Source organism: Vulpes vulpes, chromosome 3 (genome assembly GCF_048418805.1).
Source record: "Vulpes vulpes isolate BD-2025 chromosome 3, VulVul3, whole genome shotgun sequence".
NCBI lineage: Eukaryota > Metazoa > Chordata > Mammalia > Carnivora > Canidae > Vulpes > Vulpes vulpes.
The window spans coordinates 54,220,271-54,246,024 of record NC_132782.1 but is presented as its reverse complement, the minus strand read 5'-3'; the positions used below and the strand labels follow the sequence as shown (position 1 = coordinate 54,246,024).

The following is a 25,754-nucleotide window of genomic DNA, read 5'->3' as shown; positions in this document are numbered from 1 at the left end:
TAAAGGCTCAAGGGAGAAGGAGCAGTTGTTTCTGGTACAAACCATCTGCTTCCACCTTTGGCCATTTGATGGCCAAGGAGGCTTTGATTTTTCAGAGTGCGACTTTTGGAACCTTAACAGGGAGTCGTGTTTTCTCAGTCGCTTGTGAAATTTGAACTGCAAAGGGGTTGAATTTAACCTCCACATCAGACTGCACCAGGTTCAGGTCAACACCTGCTCGGTCCTGCGGGGGAAGTTGAGCTCCTTGGAGACTCTCTGTCACACCCAAGAGAGACAGGAGGACAGAAATTATGTGGGGGGGGGGGGGGGGGGGGAGGGCAGTGATTGCAAAGCATTCCACTAAGCTCCCTAAAAAATGACTCATTACCTAGATATGTTCTGATTGTAAAGGTAAAATGTGCTCCAGGATATTTGGAAAAATACTGACATGGAAGAAAATAAAACCTGTCTGAAATGCAACCCCTGTTAACAATCCTTCAGGGTGGGTTTCATTAAGGTTCCTCAGTCAGCCCCCAGTTAGCAGTCAACGTCCTCCTGCCTGGAGGTAGAGAGGTGAGGCAGGAAAACCCCCCAACCAGGAGCCAGGAGAATCGGCTTCTAGTCTGCAGGCTTTCAGAGAGCAGATTTGGGTAATCTTCAGGAATTTTGCGAGCTGCTTGTTAAAAATTGTTGACAGCCGGAAATTGGCCACGGTGGGGAAGTTTACAGCATGGGCAATTAGCCAGGGCTACAAACAGGGCCTTTGGTTTGGGAGATTCAGGTTACCAGCTCGCTCTGCCACCGACAGGGACAGGCCAGGGACAGGCCGGGACACTTGAAGCAAGTGGCTTCCCCTGCGCACCCCTCTCCCTCTGTGAGGAGCAGGGGCTCAGTCAGCATTAGCTGCGTGGCCAACAGGAGTGAGACCTCTGCTCTTATCCAGTAAGGCGGTTGTGAGGCTCCCTGCCCGCGGGGTTTGGGGGGGGTGGACTTTGGTAGATGGGCAAACCCCAGGCTTGTCAGTGGAGACATCTGCTGGCCCTTCCCGCCTTGGCGCTCGCTTCTTGGGAAATCTGTGAATTACTGACACCCTTTTATAAGGGCAAAGAAAAACTCTCCTTTTCCTGACAGACATCTGGGGCATGTTTCCTTCCTGGAAAAATCGAGGAGTCGGTCAGAAAAGTGTGAAAAGGAAGCCCGGGCGCTGCTGGATGGGAGAGCCAGGACTGAAATGGGAGCTTTTGACTCTGGAACTCTCCTGGGGGGTGTGGGGGGTGGGGAGGGAAGGAGCACTTCCTGCCAAATGTGAAATTTAAACAAAAGCCTCTTTCTTCAAGGCCCTGCTGTGGGCAGATTAGAGCTAATTAAATTAGCATAATGGAACCCCAGCCTCTGCCCTTCCCCCTCCACTTTCAGAACCTTTGGGTTCCCTACCCCTCCCTCCTTTTTGTATCCTGGAGAGGGGGATGGGGAGAAGGTGGGGCATCATCAGTTCAGCACGCCCTCACTTTGTAGAACTGTAGTTCAGAAGGTGATAAAGGTGGGAGGGAGGCCATTTGGTCCCAGGTCACACCACTGGTGACAACTGTGGCTGAGGGGATAATAAGCACATGCTCCCGGGGAGGCAAAGAATGAGGCTGGTGGGGTGGGGCGCTGCTCAGGAAGCCTCAGGATCCTGGAGCCCTTTATGTGACTGGCCCAGGGACCTGGTGGATGGTCTCAGGGGCTGGCCCTGCCTCCACGCTCCCCCAGTAGCTGCAGCCACAGCTCCAGTGTGATGCGTGCCCTGGTCCCCTGGCCTGCTTGCAAGTAAGACCCCTTCCTCATCGGGGCTTCAGTTTTCCAGGTCAGTGAAACCAGCTGGACAGATCTAATTCTGAAGACTTTTAGGTGTGTGTATAAGGAAGGCAGGGAAGGGTAGGGAAGACTCAGTGATGGCTCTAGGCCCTGTGCTTTGTGCTCTGTTTGCAGGACCTCCTTGAACTCTGCAAAGGCCTAACGGGGTAGGTTTTTCTATTAACGAGGCAGATGTGGAAGTGGGGTCTCTCACAGAGGTAAAGAGACTTGTCCAAGATTGGACAGCCCACAGGCAACAGAGCTGTAAACGGAGCCTGGCTGTGACTCCTTGGCTTCTCAGAGGTAGTGGATGCTCTTCACAGCAAGTACCGCCTACACAGGTGGGTGGGAGTTCCCAAATGCAGTTCCAGCCAGCAGGGTCCCTTCCCTTGGGGTACCTCATTCTATCTCTGCAGCTCTGTGAACAGTGGCAGCTGTAGTGCTTGGAGCTTCACAAAAGGCCACATTGTTCCTTTCAGATACCAAGGACTCTTCACTTTACAGTAAGATAGCGTCAGAGCCGGGAGCATCCATAAGTTCTTTAGCATAGTCCCCTCACTCGCGTGACACCTGGGGATAGTGAGTTGGGGTGCTGCTGGCCCCGGGTCTCTGAGTCATCTGGAAGCAGAAGCCTCAGCCTCTGGACTCTCGGCGTTCTTGTCAGGGGGATACCGAGATGGACCTGTTTGGTTTTCGTGATTGTTCCTCTGGCAAGAGGGATTTAATTCAGTTTCACAGATGCTGTGTACCCAGCCACATAACCTGGCATGTTCGGGCAAGAGATCCTGGCTTGTTCTTGAGCATACAGGTATGCCAAGGGACAAGGGGAGGTGCGCTCCAGTATTGAGACTGTGTATGACATATATTAGCCCATAACCATACATCATCTCCAATAATTCTAATGGGGAGACTGTGTGTCCCAAAGCTCCCAGAGCCCTGAAAAACAGAATTTTCAGTGCTTACCCTGATAACTAGGGAGCAAATCAGCGAAGGCTGGGTTGGGGTCTTTGGAAGATTCTTGCAGAGGGGTGGGGCTGAGGGGAGGAGACAGAGTGGCAGAGGGAGAGATTTGGGCAGGCACTGCTAAGTGGGGCAGGTGCCTCTGCCTGTGGAGCTGGGGCTGGGGGCGGGTAGTGGGCTGTATGGTTTTGTAGATAATCAAGAATCCTTTTCCTCTCTGGCACCCATCAGCTTCAGAAGGAGGAAAAGCTCATTTCAGCTGAGCATTTGGAATGTGAGTCCCGGCTGAAAGAGGTCCTTGGAAAGCTGCTTGGTTGGCTTTCACATCTTCCATCTGAGGAAATGGAGGCCCAGAAAGGGGAAGGGCCTTGTCTATGACACCAGTGGACCTGGAATCTCTTCTGAATGTCTGGCCAAGGTCCTTCCCCCCACGCCAGGGAAGAATGTTCCCAGAGCCAGGTACAGCCCACTTCCTGCCTTGGCCTATCTGGCCCAAAGCCTGTGATGGGCTGGGTTTGGCTGTCAGAGGAGTTTGTGGCCATGGCAACCCAGAAGGGAGAGGGTGTCGTCTCAGTGATGCCACACATCCCCTGGCATCTCAGTGATGCCAGCCCATCCTCCTCCTTTGTTCACATCCTTCTTAGAGGTCTGTTGACGCCAAGGGGTATCCTTCCTTCTGGCTTCTTCCCGGAAGTTCACCATTGTCGTAAGACCTCACAATACAGAGGAAAGTGCCCAGCTTTGAGAACATTTAAAGCGGGTTTGAGCCTTGCTTGATCATAGTTGCACGACTACCTGGCCTTTCTGACTCTGTTTCCTCATATGTAAAATGGGCTAAATAACCTCTACCCTGAGTGAAGACTAATAATTATTTATATGATGCTCTTCCCACAAAATAGGTGCCTATTGAATGGTCCCCCTTATTTTTTCTTTCTTTTTTTTAAAGATTTTTATTTATTTATTCATGAGAGACACACAGAGAGAAGCAGAGACATAGGCAGAGGGAGAAGCAGGCTCCCTGCAGGATGCGGAACTCAATCCCAGGACCTTGGCATCATGACCTGAGCCAAAGACAGACTCTCAACTGCTGAACCACTCAGGCATCCCCCATAATTTTTTTCATACACCTGTATTGAGCTATCATTGACAGACAACCACCTGCACAATTTAAACCTCACAGCTTGATGAGTTTGACATATGTATACACTCATGAAATTCTACAGTCAAGTTAATGAACATAAGCATTACCCCTCTAGGTTTCCTCCTTTGCCTTATCCTTCCCTCCTCCCCCTCTCTAGGTCCTGCCTCCCATCCCCAGGCAACTCCCTAATCTGCTTTCTATCATTATAGATAAGTTTGCATTTTCTAGAACTTTTTATAAATAGCATAATACAGCACATGCTCTTCTTACTCTCAGCATAATTTTTTAAAGTATTGTTTGTTTAAGTTTTTAATTTAAATTCCAGTTGGATAACATGCAGTGTAATATTAGTTTCAGGTGCACAATACAGTGATTCAACACTTCCACACGTTACCTGGTGCTCATCACAAGAGCACTCCTTAATTATTTGATATTCATCCGTGTTGTGTGCATAAATAGCTCATTATTGCCGAATAGCATCTTACAATAAGGAAACGCCACTATCTGTTTATCCTTTTATCTATTAACAGACGTTTGGGTTGTCCCCAGTTTTTAGCTATTAAAATAAAGCTGAAACAAAACAAAACAAAACAAACAAACAAACAAAAAGCCGATTTAAGCATTTGTGAAAATTTTTTTGTGAGGACCTATGAATTCTTTTTCCTGCGTCATCACCTAAGAGTGCAATGGCTGGGTCTTATGGTGGGCATATGTTTAGCATTTTAAGAAGCTTGCCAAATTGTTTTCTAGAGTCGTTGTATCATTTTACATTGTCCCCAGCACTACATGAGAGTTCTGGTTGCCCCAGTTCCTTGCCAACACTTGGTATAGTCGGTCTTTTACATTTTACCTATTTTAATAGGTATGTGGTGATATCTTGTGGTTTTATTTGAATTTCCTTAAAGGCTCACGTAAAAAAAAAAAAGATTTGTTTGTCTTCTTATGATTAAGCGGGTTTTTTTAATATATTCTATAAACAAGTCCTTTATCGGAGAGGTTTGAAAATATATTTTCCGATTCGGAGGCTTGCATGTGGTGAGAGATAATAGCACGTAAACTAATCATTACAATTCAGCTGAGCAAGTATATATATAGGGAAATACAAGGAAAGATCAGTAATCTTTTTTTTTTAAAGGTTTATTTATTTTTTAGAGAGAGTATGAGAGAGAGCACATGTGTAAGCAAGTATAGAGGGAGGGGCAGAGGGAAGAGAGAATCCCAAGCAGACTCTGTACCTGGAGCTAGATGTGGGGTTCAGTCTCACCATGGCCAGATCACCACCTGAGCCAAAACTGCGAGTTGGATGCCCAACCAACTACACCACTCGGGTGCTCTGAAAGGTCAGTAATCTTAGGTCAGGATGTCAGGGAAACTTCTAGGTGGTGAAGGTATGTGAATTGAGTTGTAAAGGAAATTTAAAGTTAGTTTGGGGCAGCCTGGGTGGCTCAGCGGTTTAGTGCTGCCTTAGGCCCAGGGCCTGATCCTGGGGACCAGGGATCGAGTCCCATGTTGGGCTCCCTGCATGGAGCCTGCTTTTCCCTCTGCCTGCCACCCCCCACCCCCGCCGTATCTCTCATGAATAAATAAATAAAATCTTAAAAAAAATAAAGTTAGTTTGGTGGAGGCAAAACCAGGGATGTGAGATTGGTACAATGTATGCATACTTCTAGGTTATTTTCTCATGCGAGAGCATTAGCAGAGCCACCACTGCAATCAAGAGACTATTCCATCACTAGAAAGATCTCCCGCATGCCACCCTTTCATTGTCCCATGCTGTGCCCATTCCCCCCCCCCCCCCCCCCCCCCCCGTGTTGCATCTCTAGAATTTTGTCGTTTTGAGAATGTTCTGTAAATAGTGATCTGCAATATGCAACCTTCTGAGACAGACTGGTTTCTGGTCATCATCATACACTTCAGGTCCGTCCAGGGAGTTGGATGTATTGATAGTTTGCTCTTTTTTGTTGCTGAGAGGTATTTCATGGTACGGGTACACCAGTTTCGCCATTGACCTTTTGAAGGGCGTTTTGCGTGTTTCCAGTTTTTGACTCTTACAAATAAAGCTGCTATGAACAATTTTGTACAGGTTTTTGTGTAGACGTACATTTTTGTTTTTCCGGGATAAATGCCGAGCTGCGCAATTGCTGAGTTGTGTGGCAAGCATAATTTTAATTTTTTAAGAAACTGCCAAACTGTTTTTTAGAGTGGCTGTACCATTTAACATTCCTACCAGAAGTGTGGGAGAGATCCACTCCCTTGCCAGCATTGGGTAGGGTCATATTTTTATGTTAGCTCTTCTGATCGGCAGGCAGTGGTGTCTCATTATGTTTTTTTTTTTTAAAGATTTTATTTATTCATGAGAGGCAGAGACCTAGGCAGAGGAAGAAGTAGGCTCCCTACATGGAGCCTGATGTGGGACTGGATCCCAGGACTCCGGGATCATGCATTGAGCCAAAGGCAGATGCTCAACCACTGACCCAGGCACCCCTCATTATGGCCTTAATTTGCATTTCTCTGATGGCTAGCTGTGTGGCTCTTACCCTTTCTGCTCCTTCGGGTCTGGCCATATGAATCTAGACCTCAGCCCGAACTTTTTAAATCTGAGAAGCCAGAAGACCTAATGCTGATCACCCCCTCCCACATTTCTGGAGCTGCCCTGAAGTCTCACTTCTCTGTCCTTTGACCCAGTTAGGCACTTACAGGAGATCCTTTTTCATTGTTCTGAGTGTCTCCAGGAAAGTGATATTTTTTAGAGGTGTGTATTTTTCCAGGGAAGTTTTTTTTTTCTTTGAGCAAACAACCTGTGAGTGTTGATTTTTTTTTATTTTTTATTACTGTGCCGTGAGGTAAGTTCTCTCTCTCCACCCTGTCCCTCCCTGGTGCCAGTATGCCAACATCTGTACTTACTGGCAGCTGAGATAAAGAAGCCTCTGGAGTTAGGCCAGGATGGCTATTTTCTCAGTGTTTGGAGGCCTGAAATGCCAAGGGAATCTGTCATGGCCTCAGGCCTTCCTTGTGCTCAGCATCTTCTGTCCTTTCACTTACAGAGAGGCAGCTTTAATGTGCTGGGAAAAATCATCATGGCAGCTAACAGTTCTATAGCATTTATTATGTACCAGGTACTACGTGCTTTATATGTATTAACTCATTTGATGCCCACAACAACCCAAAGAGTTGTCAATACTGTTAATACTCCACTTGACACGTGAGGAGACTAGGGTCTGGGAGGTCTCATAGCTAGTAAGCTGTGAATAAGTTGGGACTGGAGCCCAGATGGTCTGACACTAAGTCCATCCCCAACGAGGCCTGCTATACTATCCCTCTGCGAGGACGGGTGCGCCTTATGCAGTATACGCCTGGCCTCAGGCTCTCCCTTTGGCAGCAAGTGGGAGGGGGAGGGCATGCCATGGGTGGTCTCTGGGGCTCGTCAGCACTTCATGATGGCAGTGGAAAACAGAATAGGTGGGAAGTGCTTTCTCAGGAGAAAGGGGAGTTCCTTGGAGGCCTGCACTGGGCATGGGCCGTTGTCCAGGCCTGACTGAGGCTCGGGCTCTGCACCTCAGTCTTGTGAATACATGATTCTGTACCATGAGCCTGCTGTGCACCCAGGACTGGCTCACGCACACTGTGGGCAGAGGCCCCGACCTTGGGAAAAGTAGCAACCTCATTGGCCCTCAGACTCACAGCCACCTGCCTGTGCAGTAATAACCTTGAGGTAGCACCAAAGGGGAACTCCCCACCCCAGAGGTGACTTGGCCTTCCTGGCCTGACAGATCTGGATTCTGGTTGTTAAACCCCCATTTCTACCTATTGACAGGCCAATAACCATATCTGGTGTCTAGATTGTGGTGAGGTGAAGGGGGGACAGTGTGGTGCATTGCCCTAGGGAACATTGGTCCCCTCTTCTCCTCTCCATGGGGCCCTTCCCAGTCTTAAATATCCAGCTGCATGGCAAGATGAAGAGGTGTCCATCCACTCGTTCAGCATTCAGTTAACTTCTAAAAGACCCTCTACCAAGCGCTTGCTTCTATAATAGACCCTGGGAGCCTACGAGCCAGATCCTTGACCTCATGTAGCATATGGTCTACAGAGAGAGACAAATGTTAATTAAATAATAGCACAGCTGAGTGTGACATCATGGCCTGTGGAATTGCTGTGGAGGAAGTTCACTGGTACTCTGCGAGCCGGAGGACACTTCCTCGGGGGAGTGATTCTGATCTGGGTCAGATTCTTTAGGCCTAATCCACCGAAGGAGCCCACATAGAATGTTCTGTAGGATCAGTTCACTTGACCCTGTGTCCTGACTGTAGACTGACCTGAAGCCTGGCCACCCTGGTGTTCTCTCCACCCTAACAAACCACAACTGTTCTGGGAGGTTCCCCAGACCCCACCGTTGACAGCTGATGCCGACCCATGGGAGCTAAGGCTGAGCTCAGAGCCACACCTTACAGAGCCTGGTTGCGTTTTTGTTGTTAAGTGTGCTTGTGACTCAGCTTATTACTCAGCGGAGCGTAGTTTGCCACCATCAAATCCCACAGACTTTTTTGAAACAACTTTACTGAAGTATAATTTATATTTCATGAACTTCCTTTGTGTGTAAATTCAGTGACTTTTAGTAAAAGTTGTGCAACCATCACCACAATCCAGTTTTATTTATTTATATTTATTTATTTATTTATTTATTTATTTATTTATTTATTTATAATCCAGTTTTAGAGCATTTTCATCATTGGAGGGGTTGTCATCTTCACATGGATAAGGCAAGAAAATTATTTTTGTATGGAAATCGCTCCATAATTATATTTTCTGGACTTAGTTCTGTGCTTCCCGCAGATCTCATTAATTAATTCAACGAGTATTTACCAATGCCTGCTGGAGCCCACAGCCGGGCTAGGTGCAAAGGGGGAATAGAATAGAGAAACAGTGGAGAGGGCGGTTTCTCTGTGGTCGACAAGCTTTCTACTGAAGACCCGCTGTTCAGTGTAGCCTGCCTGCAGCCATGGGTCTCAGGGCAGGCCAGGTGTTTGCTTTCCACCCAGTGGCTCTTCACTGAGGACAAGGCAAGGGCCTTGCTTGCTTTTGCAATATTGACATATGGAAAATACTGGCTGAGCAGAAAGAGGAAAGTGTACTCTCCAATATCTGCAAACAGCTCTGGGCTTTGGCAAACCTGGATGCAGGACCTGCAAAGAGAGGAGAGTGGGCGTGTTGTTTACTGTGCAAAGATTCCACAGGTGGAATTAGGGTGAGCGGCGAGAGTGCCTGGAGGAAGATAGGAGCAGGAGCAAAGTCAGGACAGAAGGCTCAGGTGAATTCAGGGAGTCATGGTGCATTAGGTCACCTACAACTAAAGGGTGTATTTGCATATGGTGGGGTGTTGCTTGGAGGCCTGAGGGTGGGGTGGGGGTGAGGACTTAGTGGAGTGTACATGGAAGATGCCATTTTTGTCTCCAAGGGGATGGGGGCATAATTGTCCAGAGCTGGACTTGGGGCATAATCTTGCTTGTGGAGATGTGGGGAAAGATGGGAGGCAGGTATGGTTCAGGAGGCTCCTTCAGGGCTCTAAGGTGCTTCAGGGTGGTGTGGCTCTAAGAGCTTCAGGGCTCTAAGAGCTTCAGGGTGGTGTGGGCCTGACCTTGGGTGGGTCAGTGAGGTGAGGAAGAGGGAAGTAGATGGGAGAGAAGATTCTCTCAGGTGAGAGAAATCTCTCTGTTCCAGCTTCTCTTGGGGGCCAGACTTACCCTGCCCACCCGCCTCTTGCACCTCAGCGAACCCCTCACACTCAGCTTGTTCACAACCAGACTCAACAGCCCCTCCCCACAGTGTCCTCTCCTTGCCTCCCACCCTCCTTTTCTCCCCCCCCCCCCCCCCCCCCCCAGTGCTCTATCCCATTCTTCTTGCCCAAGGAGAGGAGCCAGAAAGCAGATCACTACCCACAGAAGGCAGGGCCGTAGAAGGTAATGGTGAGAGATTTCCAGAGAGAGAAGTGCCACATGCCCAAGAAGGGGACTGAGGGCTGGTAGCAGCCAGGCCAGCCAGGTGCCTCAGGTGCTGAATTTCAGGAGGCATTCCCACTTGGATGCCAACCCCGTCCTCACATGACCCCGAGGGGGGTGGGCTTCCTTAAGTATTGCACTCCAGGTGCCTCTGTTGCCTTACCCTAGTCCTGGGTTAGGAGCCTGGAGAAAACTGGTCTTTAGGACACTGGTGACCTTGGACAAAGCAGTGACTTTCAACAGGCTCAGGATGGAGTGTGGAACTGTTTCTTCAGAAGGAAGCCTTCTGTGGGAAGCTTCCCGAAGCCACACGAGTCCACGTGTCTCTCTCTCCCCACTCTAAGACAGCCCCTCAGGGGCTCCACGGCATCTCTAGGGTTCCTGGAGCACGGTTTGAAGAACACCAATCAACTCCAATCCCCAACACACACAGTTCTGAGACCACAAGTGTGACCCTAGAGGTCTCCCTGTACTTTCCTTTGGTTCATCATCTTCAGTTTTATAGCTTCTTTTTATTATCCCCCCTTCCAGAAGAATTAGAAACAGTTGATACTGAAGGTCTTAAGATATTTGAAGACTGCAGTCTGAGAAGTCCATTTATTGAGTGCCTGCTACCTACCAAGCACTGTTTTAGGGGCTTTCACATTCATCATTTTAACTCTTACAAGAACCTTTCCAGGTCCATGTCATCATCCCATTTACCTGATGAGGAGACTGAGGCTCAGAGGAACAAGTGCTTGCTTAAGTCTGCAGAGTTGCTGACAGGTGCTCCTGTGTCCAAAGCCTGTGTTCTTCCTCCAACCACAGCTTTACTCAGTTTTTTTGTTTAAAGATTTTATTCGTTTATTCATGAGAGACACACACACACACACACACACACACACACACACACACACAGGCAGAGGGAGAAGCAGGCTCCATGCAGGGAGCCTGACGTGGGACTCGATCCCGGGTCTCCAGGATCAGGCCCTGGGCTGGAGGCGACGCTAAACCTGAGCCACCCGGGCTGCCCTTTACTCTGTTTTCTAGACTGACTGTGCCTGGCTACCAGGCACCGAGTTTGGTGCTGCCAGAGTACAAAGGAGATGAAATCCCGTTAAGCCCACCCACTTGTCCCCTGCTCTGGAGGGGTGGGGGCTGGCTCTTCATAAGGGCTCCTGCCTCTGTCTCTCATGAATAAATAAGTAAAATCTTAAAAACAAAAAAAGGCTCCTGTGGTGGTCGCAGTGACTTCTGGCAACCGCGGAGATGAAATCCACGGCCCCATTCCCTCCCCAGCCAGCAGGTCACAGGGCCCCCTCCTCTGTGCCTCTGGGGTTCTGAAACCTTCCAGTGAGGCGGCCCTGGGGCAGGAGGGGCGGTTTGTCCTGCGCGGAGCTGGACGGCCCCGCCTCCCCCTCCCGGGTCCCCTCCCTCTCTTGGCATCTATCACCCCTAGTTTCCTTCAGCTGCCACCGGGCCGCCGAGCTCTGATTCACTTCCCAGATAGAGGCGAGGTATTTTGGCCTCTTCTGCCCTCAGCCCCGGTGAGGGTGAGGGTGAGAGTCGGGGCCCAGTGTTTTCACCTGTCACTTCAGCCTGTTTGGCAGAGTTGGCGGAGCAAGGCCCGTATTATTCAGGTCGGCGCGGAACAGCTGCGCCCTGCCAGCTTGTCATGTGAGCCCCTGAGCCCCGGCTGCAAGCCCGCAGCTCTCCAGGGCCCGGCTCAGGTGGCAGAGGCGCTCTGCTCCCACAGAAGCAGCCGGAGGACGGTCACCTCTAGGAACTGGCGCAGCCTGGCCCCCGTCCCCGTCTCCCTCCTCCACAAGGTAAAGCGGGGCTGTTACTCAGTGTAGTACTGTCCAGAGGGTCCCTCGTTGCCAACAGAGGATGCTGTGCTGGCCCCTGGAGACAGACCCTCAGAACGCCCTCGAAGGGGGCTGATCTCCACTTACTGGATGAGCAAACAGCCTCAGAGAGCCCGAGGGAAGGACGTGAGGCCACGCAGGCAGGACCGGGTGGCGGCTGGGATCTGAGCCCAGGTCTGTCGCGCTCCTTTCAGGAGGCCGAGGGCCACCACACCCGGAAGGACATCTTCCCGGCGCACCTGCGGGTTACACCTGCAGCCCGTCCCCGCTGGGTCGCTTACCCTCCTCTCTTCCCATCGCTCTGCAAACATGGAAATCTGATTTCTGGAGCTGAGGGTTCCTGGGGGACCTGACTGGAGTTTGGGGTCTGCTGGGTCAGCGGTTGGTGGGACTGAAGGACAGGCCGGGGGTGATAAAAGATGGTCTCTGGCACTTTCTCTATCAGTGGAAATGGCTTCCCTTCACACCCCATCAAAGCCCTTTTTAGTGGCAGGAGCTCAACACTAAATTTAGAGAAAATAATATCACGTGCTTAGAAAACCTCCACCAGTCCCAGTTTCTTACAGGATGAATTGGGACTTAGAAATACTTGTCTGGAGCAGATAATCCTGTTGAATCTCATTTCCCATCACTGCAGCCCTCATACCCTCACCTCTCATAACTTCTCACCGTTCTCTGGCTACTATGGGCCCCGTTTCATGGCTAAACCTTTGGGCGACTGTTAAGTATGCCTTTTTCTGCCTGTTAAACTCCTATTCACCCTTCGGAACCCAGAAGGCATGTTACCTTTCCTGACTTGCTGTAGTGGAGTTGGTACCAGCCCAGCCTTTAGTTCTGAATGCCTTACACGGGTTTACACCCACCATTTTATGGGTCTTTCTCTTCCTCTAAGGGCCTAAGGGGCTGGGGCTGGACCCTTTATCTCTCACCTGTACTTGGTGTATATTTGTGCGAGCAAATGAATGGGGGCTCATTAATGAATTACGTGCTAAAGTGTGAGTCACAGGTGGCTCCACTTTAAGTACAAGGTCGCAGGTGCTATTGATTGACAGATGAGCCAGGTACTGTGCTGAGAGCACTATTGCAGATGAGCCCTGCAGCAGAGACAGGGTCTCCCAGGGGTGAAGAGACATTACAAAACCTCGAAGTCGTGGAGTCAAGCATAGCCCGCCCTGTTCCTCAGGCCAGCCTCTCAAACTCTACACCCAGCCTGCCTCCCAAGAGCGGAGCTCCTTAGGGCTCGGTGGGTGTAGACCTGGAGCAACAGTAGGGATTCTGAATGGTCCCAAAAGGAAGAGGAATGGGGGCGCTACTCAGGAGAGGAGCAGAAGCAGAGGCAGGAGGAAGTACAAGGCAAACTTTATTTCCTTACTGTGATGCCGGGGGCATCTTGCTGGCCAGAGCTCCTGCCTGACGGCTGCTCCTGAGGATGCAGTATGAGCTGGATCCAAGCAAGAATTTGGAGCCAGACCTGGATATGTAGGTCATTCTGTGCCCCTAGGCCTCCTGCCTGTTTACTTCCTCCTTCCCCCACTGCTGGATGTAGGCACTTAGGCTTTAACTATGGTTAAGATCTGAGTTTAAATCCTGATTGCAGATACTTTAACTGCGAATTGTGTAGCACTGAGCAAAAATACTAGGGTTGCTATTTTTTATTTTTTAATTTTTAAAAAAATTTACTTCCAGTACTGTTAACATAGTATTATATTAGGTTTATAGTGATTCAACAGTTCTCTACATTACTCAGGGCTCAATACCATAAGTGTACTCTTAATCCCCTCCACCTATTTCCCCAATCCCCCACCCACCTCCCCTCTGATAACCATCAGCTTGTTCTCTGTGGTTAAGAGTCTGTTTCTTAGTTTGTTTCTTTTTTTATTTTGTTCTGTTTCTTAAATTCCTCATATGAGTGAAGTTGTATGGTATTGATCTTTCTCCAACTGACTTATTTCACTTAGCATAATGCCCTCTAGGTCTATGAGGGTTGCAATTTTATAGGGTCATTAGGACAAGTGATGATGCCACTATGGAGAGACTGTGTACTAAGACATCTAATTTATTCCTCTGAATACCCTGCAGATACATGCTGTTATCCTTCTGAAATCACAGATCTTTGAGGTTCAGAGAGGCTCCACAAGCTGCCTAAGGTCCCATTGTGAGTAAATGATAGAATCAGATAGTGGACTCAGGTGTCCTACATCTGATCCACTACGTCACCAGTCTCCAATCTGCATGATCCTAAGAATTGCCAGGGGCTCTTGCTGAAGGAGCAGTTCCCAGGCTCTGTATCAGATTTTCATTCAGCCCACTTTATTGGCAGGGGGCAGGCAGCAGGCATGGGGAGCAGAGGCTGTAACAGGTACCCAGGATGATGTCAGGATTGGACAGGTTTAGGCAACATAGTATTGTAAGTTCCTGCCTATAAAGTGTGGCACTGGGTTGGCCCTCAATAAACACTAGCTGTGAGTATTATGACCTGAACTGATTGAAAGGACATCTTACTGTGAAAAGCGTTTCATCTTTTAAAAGCTCATTAGTCCTACAACTAGATCTTGAAGATAGAAGTTAAAGGAAGTAGATCCTGGATCAGGGAGTCTGCATTCTGAAACTCTAAACTCAGAACTACCTGCCAGTGGAATGAGCTGCTTACAAAGGTCCCTATTGTTCGTGATCAAGCAGTCTGTGACACCATGTGTCAGGTGTGCTGGTCGAGAGGACCCAGTGCTCGGTCAGTGCCTGTCCTGTGAATGCATGCACTGAGGAGCTGTTCATGGGTTTGGCATTTTGATATTCCGGTGGAGGTGGAGTGGTGCAGCTATGCGCAGTCTGGAGGGATCCCAGCTCCGGCAGGGAAAGCCGGAAGGTAGGCATGGCAGAGATGGTGAGTAGGTATTTCAGGGCCATCACTCCCTGCTTTGTGTCTCAGGAAGCCTGTACTGCACTTTCCTCTGTAGCTTCTGAGTCTCCAGACTCTCATTCCCTGGCCATGAGGACACATTTTCCTTGGGGATTGGTGGTGAGCCAATGTCTCGCTCTTCTCATATGTCTGGGTCTTGCCTTTATTTTTAAGTTCTTAAGGCCCATCTTATGGGCTTATAAATTATAGAACATAGGGAATATTGTCCCATCAGAGCCTGGAGAAAAGCTTGACCTCTATCCCGTTTTCAACCTCAGTCTTGATGACAATTTGGTGATGGCTTTCCTAGAGATCAAGAGCGTCTAAACGACCTTGCTGAAAGCTGATGGAAACCTACCGAATAATTGCTGTGGATACTTTCATTTGTAAGATCCATGATAAGTGCTGCCACTTTAAACCCTGGTTGTGTGTTGGTGCTTTATATTATCTATTCTTATTTAATCCTTGCAGCAGCCTTGTGATATAGGTAACACTATCCCTCTTTTACAGTTGAATGAACAAGGCTCAGAGAATTCAGCCCAGTTGCCCTAGGTGACAGAGCTAGTAAGAAATGGGCTGGGGCTTCAGACCTATGTCTGTGTGATGCACAAATTAGAACTTATTATGCTTATAACATTTTGTCTCATTGGAATGATAAGTTTTGCTTCTCTCGATGAGGAGGAAAGTTAGGGATAGGTTCCCCAAACTGGTGATAGAGCTCAAAGCTACATTCAGAGTGCATCAAAAGGATAACTGACTCCTACATTCACGTTTCAAGTTATCCCTAACGTTTGTGAATGTGGATAACCATGATCTTTCTCTAGTCATGTCTTGGTGATGGCAGCACAGCAAGATTTCCAGTCCCTTGTGACCCTGAGGAAGACTCCATCCCTGCCAAGGTTGTTGGAGAGTATGTGTCTACACCTTGGTGGGCTCTGAGGCAAGGATGTTGAGGGCCAGAAATCTGACTTCTCATGAGGGATGACAGCTGGAAGATGAAATGAGAGCAAGAGAGCATGAGTTGTGCATCATTTAATCAGTCTGCAGTGGAGTACCTCGGTGGCTCAGCTGGTTGAGCAACTGCCTTTGGCTCGGGTTGTGATCTTGGAGTCCTGGGATTGGGCCCTGAGTCAGGGTCTCTGTTCAGCAGGGAGTCTGCCTCTCTCTCTCTCTCAAATAAATAAAATCTTAAAAAAAAAAAATCAACCTGGAGCTTGAAACCAAAGGATACCTGTGTGTATTAACTTGAATAAGGAGTCCATCTGAGCCCCCAAGTTTGTCTGCCAAACACCAGGAGATGGCTTCTTCTAGTATATAGATCTGATGTGTTAGAGAAACAAAAATCCCCCAAGAAAGGTGAGGGAATTTGAGTGCTTTCTTCAACTCAAGCTGTTTTCCTTGAACAGATTTTACTTTTTGGCTCTACATCACGTACATACTCATGTCAAGATGGAGGGTCCTCCACCACACTCCCCTTTTTGACTGCCTATTGGCCATCTTTTTTCCCAACACCTTCTTTGGCTTCCATCTTGAGGTTAGTGCTCTCACACACTGCCACTTTGTTCTCCTTTTATCTCTCTGACCCCTGACGAAGCCCCAGTGGCCAGCCTCCCGTCCCCACCTTCTGTTTAAAAACCTTGCTCCCATCATTCCTTTTTGAAGGCTTCAGGCCATAGCCAGCCATTCCAATACTACTGTCTATCTTCATTTCTAATCTAGCCAAGATGGTATCTTTTTCTTGGAGTTCCTTATGTAAAGTCAGTATTTTTTTCTTTTTTTTTTTTTGTAAAGTCAGTATTGTACAGCTTGCCCTTTCATTATAGTGGTCTCATTCCATTTATTCAGCTATTTTATTTTCTGCCTCAGGTGTACCAAGTTTGCCTCTCAAAACTCCTTACAGGTAGGGACTGTAGTTTATGTGGAAGTAGTGGTGATTTTATTTTAATTTCTGTGTTTAGCAAGTAAGAGTGGCCAAGAAAATTGTTTTTGTCATTTGATCAACTGATGGACACTTACCACGGTCTGTGCACTGGACACAAGGCACTAGGGATATGGAGCTAATTATGACTTGGTGGTTGAAATGCTTATGGTTTTAAGGGAAGAGAGACATGCACGCAAATTAAAATTATATTTTGAGCTATAATTGAGGTTTAGTAAAATTTCTTGGGAGCTCAGATGAGAAATAATGAGAAAAGAGAGATGGAGACAGATTTAAGAAATGTTTTAAGAATAGAAATAGAACTTTGTTTCCTATTTAGTTTGATTCAGTATCGTTTAAGGGCTCATTCTAGGGGCAGTGAGGTAGCAGGATGAACACGTGATCCAGGAGCACTTGGGGAGAGGAATGGGTTGACTATGGGGTAAGAAAGAAGGAAAAGTCGAAGATACTAGGCTTAGCAAGACAGTAAGAGCTGGAGAGAGGGACGGTTTTAACTGTCAACATTTATTGTGTGCCGATTACCGTGTGTGGGGTAGGTAGTTAACATGAATTGCTTGTTTTTCATCCATAAAACCCCAATGAGGTAGATACTTTCATTTTTTCCATTTTACAGAGGAGGAGACATCCTCAGAGCATTTGAGCTCATTTAAGATCACACAGCTGAAAAGTAGTCAGGTTTAAACCCAGGAACTCTTGCTTCAGAGCAAACACCCTAGAATGACTCGACCAACTGCTCCAGAGCCTCCAGAGGCCTTCACTGCCCATAGCTCCCACATTTACACCTCCAGCCTGGACTTTTCTCCAGACCTCTGACTTGCCATCAGGCTGCCTATTTACATGCCACTTGACAGTCTGATCTCGAACTCAGACTGAACCCCAACTGAACTTCTGCTCTTCACTTCTCTCACCTTTTCTCCTCCGAGTAGCACCATCATTCCGGCTGCTTTGGCCCCAAACCTTGGAATCACCCTTGACTTTTCTCTCACACCCGCACCCAAGCCATCGAACTTGAGTTTCAAAGCACACCTGAAACACATTCCTTCTCACCACACCCCACTGCAACTTCCCACTCCAGGCTGTAGGCATCTGGCACTGGGATCTCTCCAGTGATCTCCTGATGCTCTGCCTGATTTTACCCTTGACCCCTCTCCCTGTCCCGACATGGCAGCCTGAGCAATCCTGGCAACATTGAGTCTAACCACATTGTTCTTTTGCCAAACCCTTGCAGTGGCTCTTACTTTTACTCAGAATAACAGCCAGAGTCCTTACCATGAGCTGTAAGGTACTAGCTCATCTCTTCCACCCCCACCCCCACCCAGTTGTCTCTGTCCCTCTGGGATCCCCTCTGTCCCCTTCGCTTGTACCTTGCCTTCTGGCCTATACACACCCAGGCACTCCTGCCTCAGGCCTCTGTCTCAAGTGCTCTTCCTGAGATATTGTGGGGCTTACTCCTTCACTAGCTATAATTTGCTGGAATGTTCTCTTCTCAGTGAGGCTTCTTCTGACCTTTTAAACCTGGAAACTTGCCTCATCCCAGCACTTCTGATCCTCCCCTTCCCATGCTCTGCTCTACTTTGTTTCCCATAGCACTTAGTATCCTCTGAGAAACTAAATAATTTATTACATTTATGGGTTTTTTGATGTTTCACTCTGCCCTCTTAAGGGCAGTGATCTTCATCTGGTTTATTCACTCTTGTGTCCTAAGCACTAAGATTTTTGCTGAGGACATCGTGGCTCGTGCATTTAAGAAAATGAGTCAGTGTAGAGTCCAAAGATTCTGGACAGGAGTTCAGTTGAAAAATATTTTTAAAAAGATGTGGTCTGGTGTCTGAGGGAGATGCCAGAATGGGGGTGGCCCACAGGGATGCAGGACCTGCCTCTGTGTAAGGCAGTAGGGAGTGAGCGGAGCTCTTGCTGAGGCTGGCTTCCCTGGTGATGTCAGGGCTGCTCTGGAAGCTGGCCACCAGAGGATACAGAGATGGAAAGGGAGGAGGGAAACGGGAAGTATGCTTGTTAGACTTTTTTTTTTTATTATTATTTTATAGTTTTAAAGATTTTATTTTTTTTATGAGAGCCACACAGAGAGGCAGAGACATAGAGGGAGGAGCCAAAGGCAGATGCTCAACCACTGAGCCACCCAGGTGTCCCTCCTGTTAGACTTTAATAGGAGGGAGTTTGAAGAAGGAGACCCAGAGAGGCCTCACAAGGCCTGGAGAGGGATCTTCAGATTTTGCGATTAGAAATGCAATCTCAGTTGGATGATCTGTGCCAACTTCAATTATTTGAGGAACAAGTAGAAAGTGGGGAAGCGTAAGTAACTCAAGAAGCCCTGTGATGGGGAAGGCGAGATTAGGTGGTGGCATGAGGAAGTGATTTGTTTGAAGGACTTGTTTTTAGCTCTAAAAACCAGTCTTTTGGGTGTGGGTGGGGAAGTGACACACAGTAAGCTAATACCATCCAGACTGAAAGAACATGGTCCAGATTATATCTTGTCCCTGCCAGAGAGCTGCTACTCAATCCGAGCCCCACCCCCAGCACCCTGCCTGGCCCGCAGTGGGTCCATAGTAAATAGTTTTTGAATACAGTAGAAACAACTATAGACCTTCCTGACCAGTCACTGTGTCCACAGCAACAACAAAATAACAGGAGTGTCCCACTGAGTGTTGGTTCATGGCATTTCTCTCCTCTAAGCTACACAGGTCTTAGCACTTCGAGCAGCCCACTCTTTGGTTATACTTTGGGTTCCTTTACTGCACAGGGGCTGTGTTTTTAAGAGGTAAATCTTCAGGTGACTCAGTTGAGCAACTAGAATGACAAGTTAGTTAACAGTTTTACATGGATGTGAAGGATATGGTGGGTCTTTGTCCATTCAGGCTGCTATAACAAAATACCAGCTTAAACAACAGAAATTTATTTTTCCCAGTTCCTGGAGACGGGAAGTCTGAGCTCAAGGCGCCAGCTCCGTGACATTCCAGTGAGCGCTCACTTCCTGGTTGGGAGCTGGTGCCTTCTCACTGTGTCCTCACGCATCAGAGGGGACAGTGGAGCTCTTAGGGCCTCTTTTATAAGAATACCAATCCCATTCATGAAGGCTTCACCCTCAGGACCTCATCACCTCCTAATACCTTTGCCTCTGGGGGTTATGATTTCAACATATGAATTCCAGTGTTGCGGGGGAGGTGGATACATACAGTCAGGCCAACGCTGATAGTAATTCCAGGGAAATAAGAGGAACAAAAGGGTTGGCTAAGGGTGGCAGATCTCTTGATTGTTGGGCAGAGCCTGGCATTGAGCCAGCTTCCTCTCATACCAAGTTGTACCACCTCTCTGGGAGTTGGATTTTATTTATTTATTTTATTTATTTATTGTTTTTTAAAAAAGATTTTATTCATGAGACACACACACACACACAGAGAGAGAGAGAGAGAGAGAGAGAGAGAGAGAGAAGCAGAGACACAAGCAGAGGGAGAAGCAGGTTCCATGCAGGGAGCCTGATGTGGGACTCCATCCCTGGTCTCCAGGATCAGGCTCTGGACTGAAGGTGGCGCTAAACTGCTAAGCCACCTGGGCTGCCCTGGGAGTTGGATTTTAATGTTACGAGTTTGCTTCCTGTGGATTTTATAAAAAGAATAGTGTCAGGAAAAGAACGATGACTTGAAATATATCCAGAGCCAAAGTCTGTCTGCTTTTTCTTCCTTTTAAAAATGTGATATGCAAAGCATGTCGGCTTAATTCCCTGGTGGTGGCAAATGCCATAAAGTTCAGAGATGTCCTGGGAGAGAGGAGGATGAGTCTACTCCTTCCTCTTTTACTCCTATCTTCTCTGAAAAGAGACAGCTTGGCAGGCTGCATAGAAAAGAATGAAAGAAAGAAGAAATCTCTAATATTTATTAAGTATCCGATGTGCCTGGAGCTATGCTAGGCCTGTGTGCACCTTTCATCTATCCTTATTAGGTGAAGGGCATTGAATCAGTCTTTTCTGTAACCTACCCAAGGTCTCACAGCCAACAAAGAGGAGAGAGGCTAGAACAAGCCCCAGGGAAAGAAAGTTGAAGCCTGTGGCTAAAAAGAGACCAAGAAACTTCTGTTTGAAGTCAGCCAGAGTTCCTAGTGCCCAGCCCAGTGTCTTATTGTCAGGAAAATGTTGAGAAATATTTATCAGAGGGGTGGTTGAATGAATTACTAGGACCCTGAGAAAACTCGTAAATATTTTTGCAGAAGTGCTATTGGAAGTCTAGAGACTGGGAAGAATCAAGGGAGAGAGAAATAGAATTTAAATTTTCAAAAGGCATAATTATGAACCATGAGCATCAGGCAATGACTGAAATGTCCTATGTCCATGCACAGCATGTAGTACTACTTGATAAATGATAACTGTATACTTCAAGGCATTACAAATTATTAAGTCTATCCCCATGCTTCTCCTCACTCTGGAACATGAGGCATAGGGTTCCATGACTTGAGACTTTTCAATTTGGGGCACATATTGGAAATGATAGCTCCTCTCGATTCGTAATATCTTATTGCAAATGATAATGTCTTTCCCAGTTGGCAGTCCCGTGCCACCTCTTGTGCCTTAGTTTAGCTGCTCCTTGTGGCGTCTGTACCATGAAACTTGTGTATGGTCCCATAGTCTATATTTTAAAGACCATCCCAAGTATCCTTACCCCTCAAGGGCAGACGTGTGATGTCATATCAAAAGACACGCCGATTATGATGATCGTTAACTTAGAACTCTTCTATCAGACAATGGACATCTTTGTATCCTCATTAAATGAGGGTTTACCTTCTGAGGAACAACATGGAAGATGTGGATTGGATGGTGTTTCAGTTGGCGCAGATGTGCTGCTTCTATTATCATCACTAACGAATGCTCATTTGTGTCAGGAGATAATGCCTGTCTTCAGCTCTTAACTTGTGCTTTACACGAATACACAGAGAAGGCTCACTGATTTATGGATGATTTCCAGCCATCATTTGTGGTAGCAAATGCTGTATGTGCCACGGTCAAAGTTCTGAATAAGGTCCACAGACTAAGAGAGGGACTAAGTGTGAAAGAAAGAATGCACCAGAATAAATGTGAGCTCCAAATACCAAAGGTACCAGTAAGGCAGCCCAGCTGGGTGTGGCTAGAGAGGAGGGCTTGGAAAAAAGGCGAGTGAGCTTGATTTCAGTAGTACTCAACTGAGAGTCTTTAGCATAAGACTGCTAAAAACTAACCAGAAATTTTTAACATTTGCATTGTAGAGGTATAGTCAGCTTCCTGTTCTATACTAGTTGGGTCACACCTGGAAGTTGTTGAGTTCTAGTCAGGGTGATGTGAACAAATGAGAATGAGTCCAAAGATGAGTAAGTGGAAAGGTGAAGAGTTCAGAGACCATGTTATTGAAGGAATGGCTCAAAGAAGGGGAATCTTTAGCCTGAATAAGAGAAGGTTTAGGGGAGTGTAACGGTCTTAAAGGATTGGCCTATGGAAAAAAGAACAGACATGTGTTTTCCTCTAGAGAGTAGAATTAGAAGCAGGTGGAAGGTAAGGGGTACGGGGAGGACTGCAGTCCAATGTAAGTAAAAGGTTTTTCAGAATTAATGTTTGGCTACCTGTGGCTGGGCTGCCTTGGAAGAAGAGATTATCATTATTACAGGTACGGACGAAGGTGCTCACTGACCAGGCATTTGCTGTTGCTATTGAGGGGAGAGTTCGTTCATCAGGGGGCAGGTTGGCCAACCTGACTGTCCACTGAGGTCATTTCTAATTGTGATGGTGTGCGGTAGGCCACAGAGAACGTTTAGGCCCCGTGCACTATGTTCCTAACGGTGATGATTTGATAGGAAGCGCAGGGTAGAACGCTTGAGCTTTTCATGCAGAACGCTTGAGCTTTTGATGAAGAGCTAACGACTGAAGTCTTCCTGTACATATTTGACTTTCTCTGTGATGAATAAAAGTTGGAATCCCCAAATGCTCATCAGGTAGCATTTGCTATTTGAAAAATAGTGGCATGACTGCAGGGTTCTTCTCACATAGGATCTCAGGCACCGTCAGGATCTCCTGGATGTCCTTCCAGTACTGTTCTAGGTGTCCACATCCTACACCTCCTTCCAGGTCCAGCCTTATTTCTTCACAGGAAACCTTTCCCTTCCCTACCCTTACTTGTAGGGGTGATCTTTCCTCTGTGTGCTCTAAACATGGGCTTTGGAGTTGGGTTTGAATTCTAGCCTTGATCTAGCTGGATGCATGACCTTGGGCAAGGGTCTTCCTATTAAGATATTCATCTATAAATGTGGGTGACTTGCATTTACAATAATTGGAGAGAGACAATCTGCCTCACGTAGCACTTGGCACATAATTCATGTTAGGTAAGTGGTGTTGATATTTATGATGCTGTAGTTTTTTAAAGATTTATTTATTTACTAGAGAGAGAGAGTATATGTGGATGGGGGTAGGGGCAGAGGAAGAGAGAGAATCTTACTTAAGTAGACTCCACACTGAGCATGGAACCCAACACAGAGCTCGATCCCCAGGATCCCGAGATGATGACCTGAGCTGAAATCAAGAGTCAGCTGCCCAACCCACTGAACCACCCAGGCGCCTCTATGATGATGTATTGATTGGCATCAGGATTGACCGCTGTGTTCAACTACCCCATGAGTGGCTACCTGGAATGAAGAACCAAGTCCCTCTCTGTTAAACCAGTCCTTTCCTCTAAAAATTCCAATTAATAATACAGACCAGGTTCTGGCTTTATCTGGCACCAGCTGACTCAGGTACTTGAGCCAGCGAGTTCTCCATCACTGCCCGTCATGGTTGCCTGCCTCGCTACCTTCTCCGCCCTTGCTTTTACGTCATCTGCAAATAGCTGGGCAGAGTTTCACAGTCTTGGTATGAATCTTCACGCCAGGCTCCTACCCCGCGCACCTGGTGGTAACTGACTTTTTTTCTCGTGTGATCTAGGCCTTTCCATCGAAACTGTTAGTTTATAATACGGGGGAGGCAGGTTGAATGCAGTCAGTTGCCCTCTCCTGGACTTGTTTTGATTTGGCTTTTCAGTCAGGCCCGGCCTCTATTTTCTCTTAGGCAGAGTGTGATTCTTCTATAGGTAAATCATTCACAGTTCATGCATTCAGAGTCTGCAGAAGTCATTGCCCAGGACCCAGCCTGGACCTAGCAGCATGGTAGAAAAGTCTTGAATGGTTTCTGTGCTCCAGAAGGTCATACCCTAGCGGAGGAGATGGACAGAAACTGAGAGGGATGCTGTGGGACACAAGGTGGGGGGGGGGGGGGGGGCAGCTCCTAACTCAGACTGGGGAGCAGGGAGACATGGCTTCTGTTCTCAGTTGCCTCATATTCAATAGGTTCTTTACATCAGATCCACTGGTTCTTCCCACATGCTAAGTCAAAGAAAACCTTCGAGTCCTCTCTGGGGTGCCCTGATAGATACTTAAGGATTATGTCATTTGGCCTCCCCAGGTCTCACCTGTGAAGATGTGTGTTCTTGTGACCCGGCTCCCTTGGAAGCAGGAGTTACTTGCCTGATGGCCTCATCCCATACTAGACAGGGGTATGAGCTGCTCTGGGCCTTCTGTGATGATCCATACTCAACTTGCTGCCTTTGCTCCCATGATTCCACTGCTCCCAGCGCTGGGGGACATTGAATTTATGGGAAGAAGTTAATTCCACTGAGTCACGGAGCTTGGCCTCTTACTCATAATAGAAGCCAGAGGGGGCTTCCATCCCTAGCCACCTCCCCTTCCTCCTGAGGACAGAGGGTGGCCTGCCCATAATCTTTTAGGATATCTGTGCTTCCCACCCTTTGAGAGGCCTGTGGGTATCATCTCCCTCATCTCCAGATGACCACTGATACGGCCAAATTGACTCTGAGGGCAGGAATCTTGTTCTCCAAACTGAACCCTTTAGATTCTGTTCTGGCACCTGAGAACAGTTTCGGTATCTTTTAAAATTGTAAATATAGTACCTTACCATGATCGGAAAAAAAACCCACAACAAATATTTGGGGCCTACTTTGTGAAAGTACAGAGGCAAATTAGGCATGGTCCTTGCCCTTAAAGTACCCACAGTCCACTATTATTCTCTGTTGGATGGTTCTCACTGCTGGTCAGTACTTGTGAGACAAGTCCTTTACTAGCCCCTCCAAAACCACCCATTCCTTCTAATCTGGGTATGGCAAAGGATAGGCTCCTGTGGCAGCAGATGGCTGTTTGGCTGCATACCCACTCCCCACAATGCCTGGAGCTACCTATGGCCTGGGATGGTGACTTGAGTGTCCATGTACCCCACAACCCTTCGCCCGGGATGGGCACTTCCCTTTGTAGGCACTTGATAAACTCCTGCATGAGGAATTGCAGTAGCAAGTACATAAAGGGATCTATTCTGGGGTCAGACTCCCTGTGGGGTGCCTAAGTCACCACTTGGCTGGCCTTTAGGACAGAGCATGCCCTTTGTCAGTTCACTTCTGTGAATGGCCAGTCTGACTCAGCTATTAAGTGGCCATGACAACGGAATGGATTTGAAGTTTAAAGAAAAAAAAATCCTCCTAAGGAACATCTTATTTTGAGGGAGTGGGGGATGGGATCCTGGGATCACTTGAATATCTGTCATTCCAAACGGAAGAGTTATTTCCTGTTCTGTTCTCTCAAGTGTGTCAGGTGGATCCATCATAATGGCAGCCAGAGAAATCAGAAGTGAGACAGAATGGGACTGGAAATGTGCAGAAGTCATCCTGTGGATTGCAGAGTAGGGTTTTCTCCACTTTTCAGTTGGACGACTCAACAGGATTTTGCTTTTGTTTTTGTTTTTTCGTTTTTAGGTGTTTTAGAAAATAAAGGGGTCTAGTTAAAGTAACTGTGCTCAAAGGCCTCATGTAGCACTGTGCTAGAAGGGGCTGGACTGGGGAGCAAGACTTGCATCTTGGTTATGTCCCCTTCTCGCTGTCTGTGGCCTTTGGGAAATCACTCACTCACTCTGAGCTTCAGCTTCCTCACCTGTGAAATAACCCACCCACAGAGTTATTCAGAAGATTTAAGATTAAATGGAAAACACCGCACCTAGAATAGGGCTTCAGGGACGCTCACAAGGACAATAATGACATGCTAATCACAATAACAGAATGCTAGGCTCTCTGCTTGCCGTGCTGCTGCCTCACCAGGG

At 47.6% G+C, this 25,754-nt stretch overlaps 1 protein-coding gene across 9 annotated transcripts in view; it reads left to right on the top strand.

Annotated features, from left to right (window-relative positions):
• The window catches only part of ST6GAL1 (ST6 beta-galactoside alpha-2,6-sialyltransferase 1), a 123,341-nt gene that overhangs the window by 30,382 nt on the left and 67,205 nt on the right, over positions 1–25,754 (top strand). The window contains exon 1 of one of the 9 annotated variants that reach the window (XM_072752492.1): positions 736–921. The exons of 7 other annotated variants lie outside the window; for them this stretch is intronic. The gene's annotated coding sequence lies outside the window, so the exon portion shown is untranslated. Of the gene's footprint in view, positions 1–735; positions 922–11,342; positions 11,718–25,754 lie in introns of those variants that run through there. One more of the 9 variants, XM_026007342.2, reaches the window with a different exon arrangement.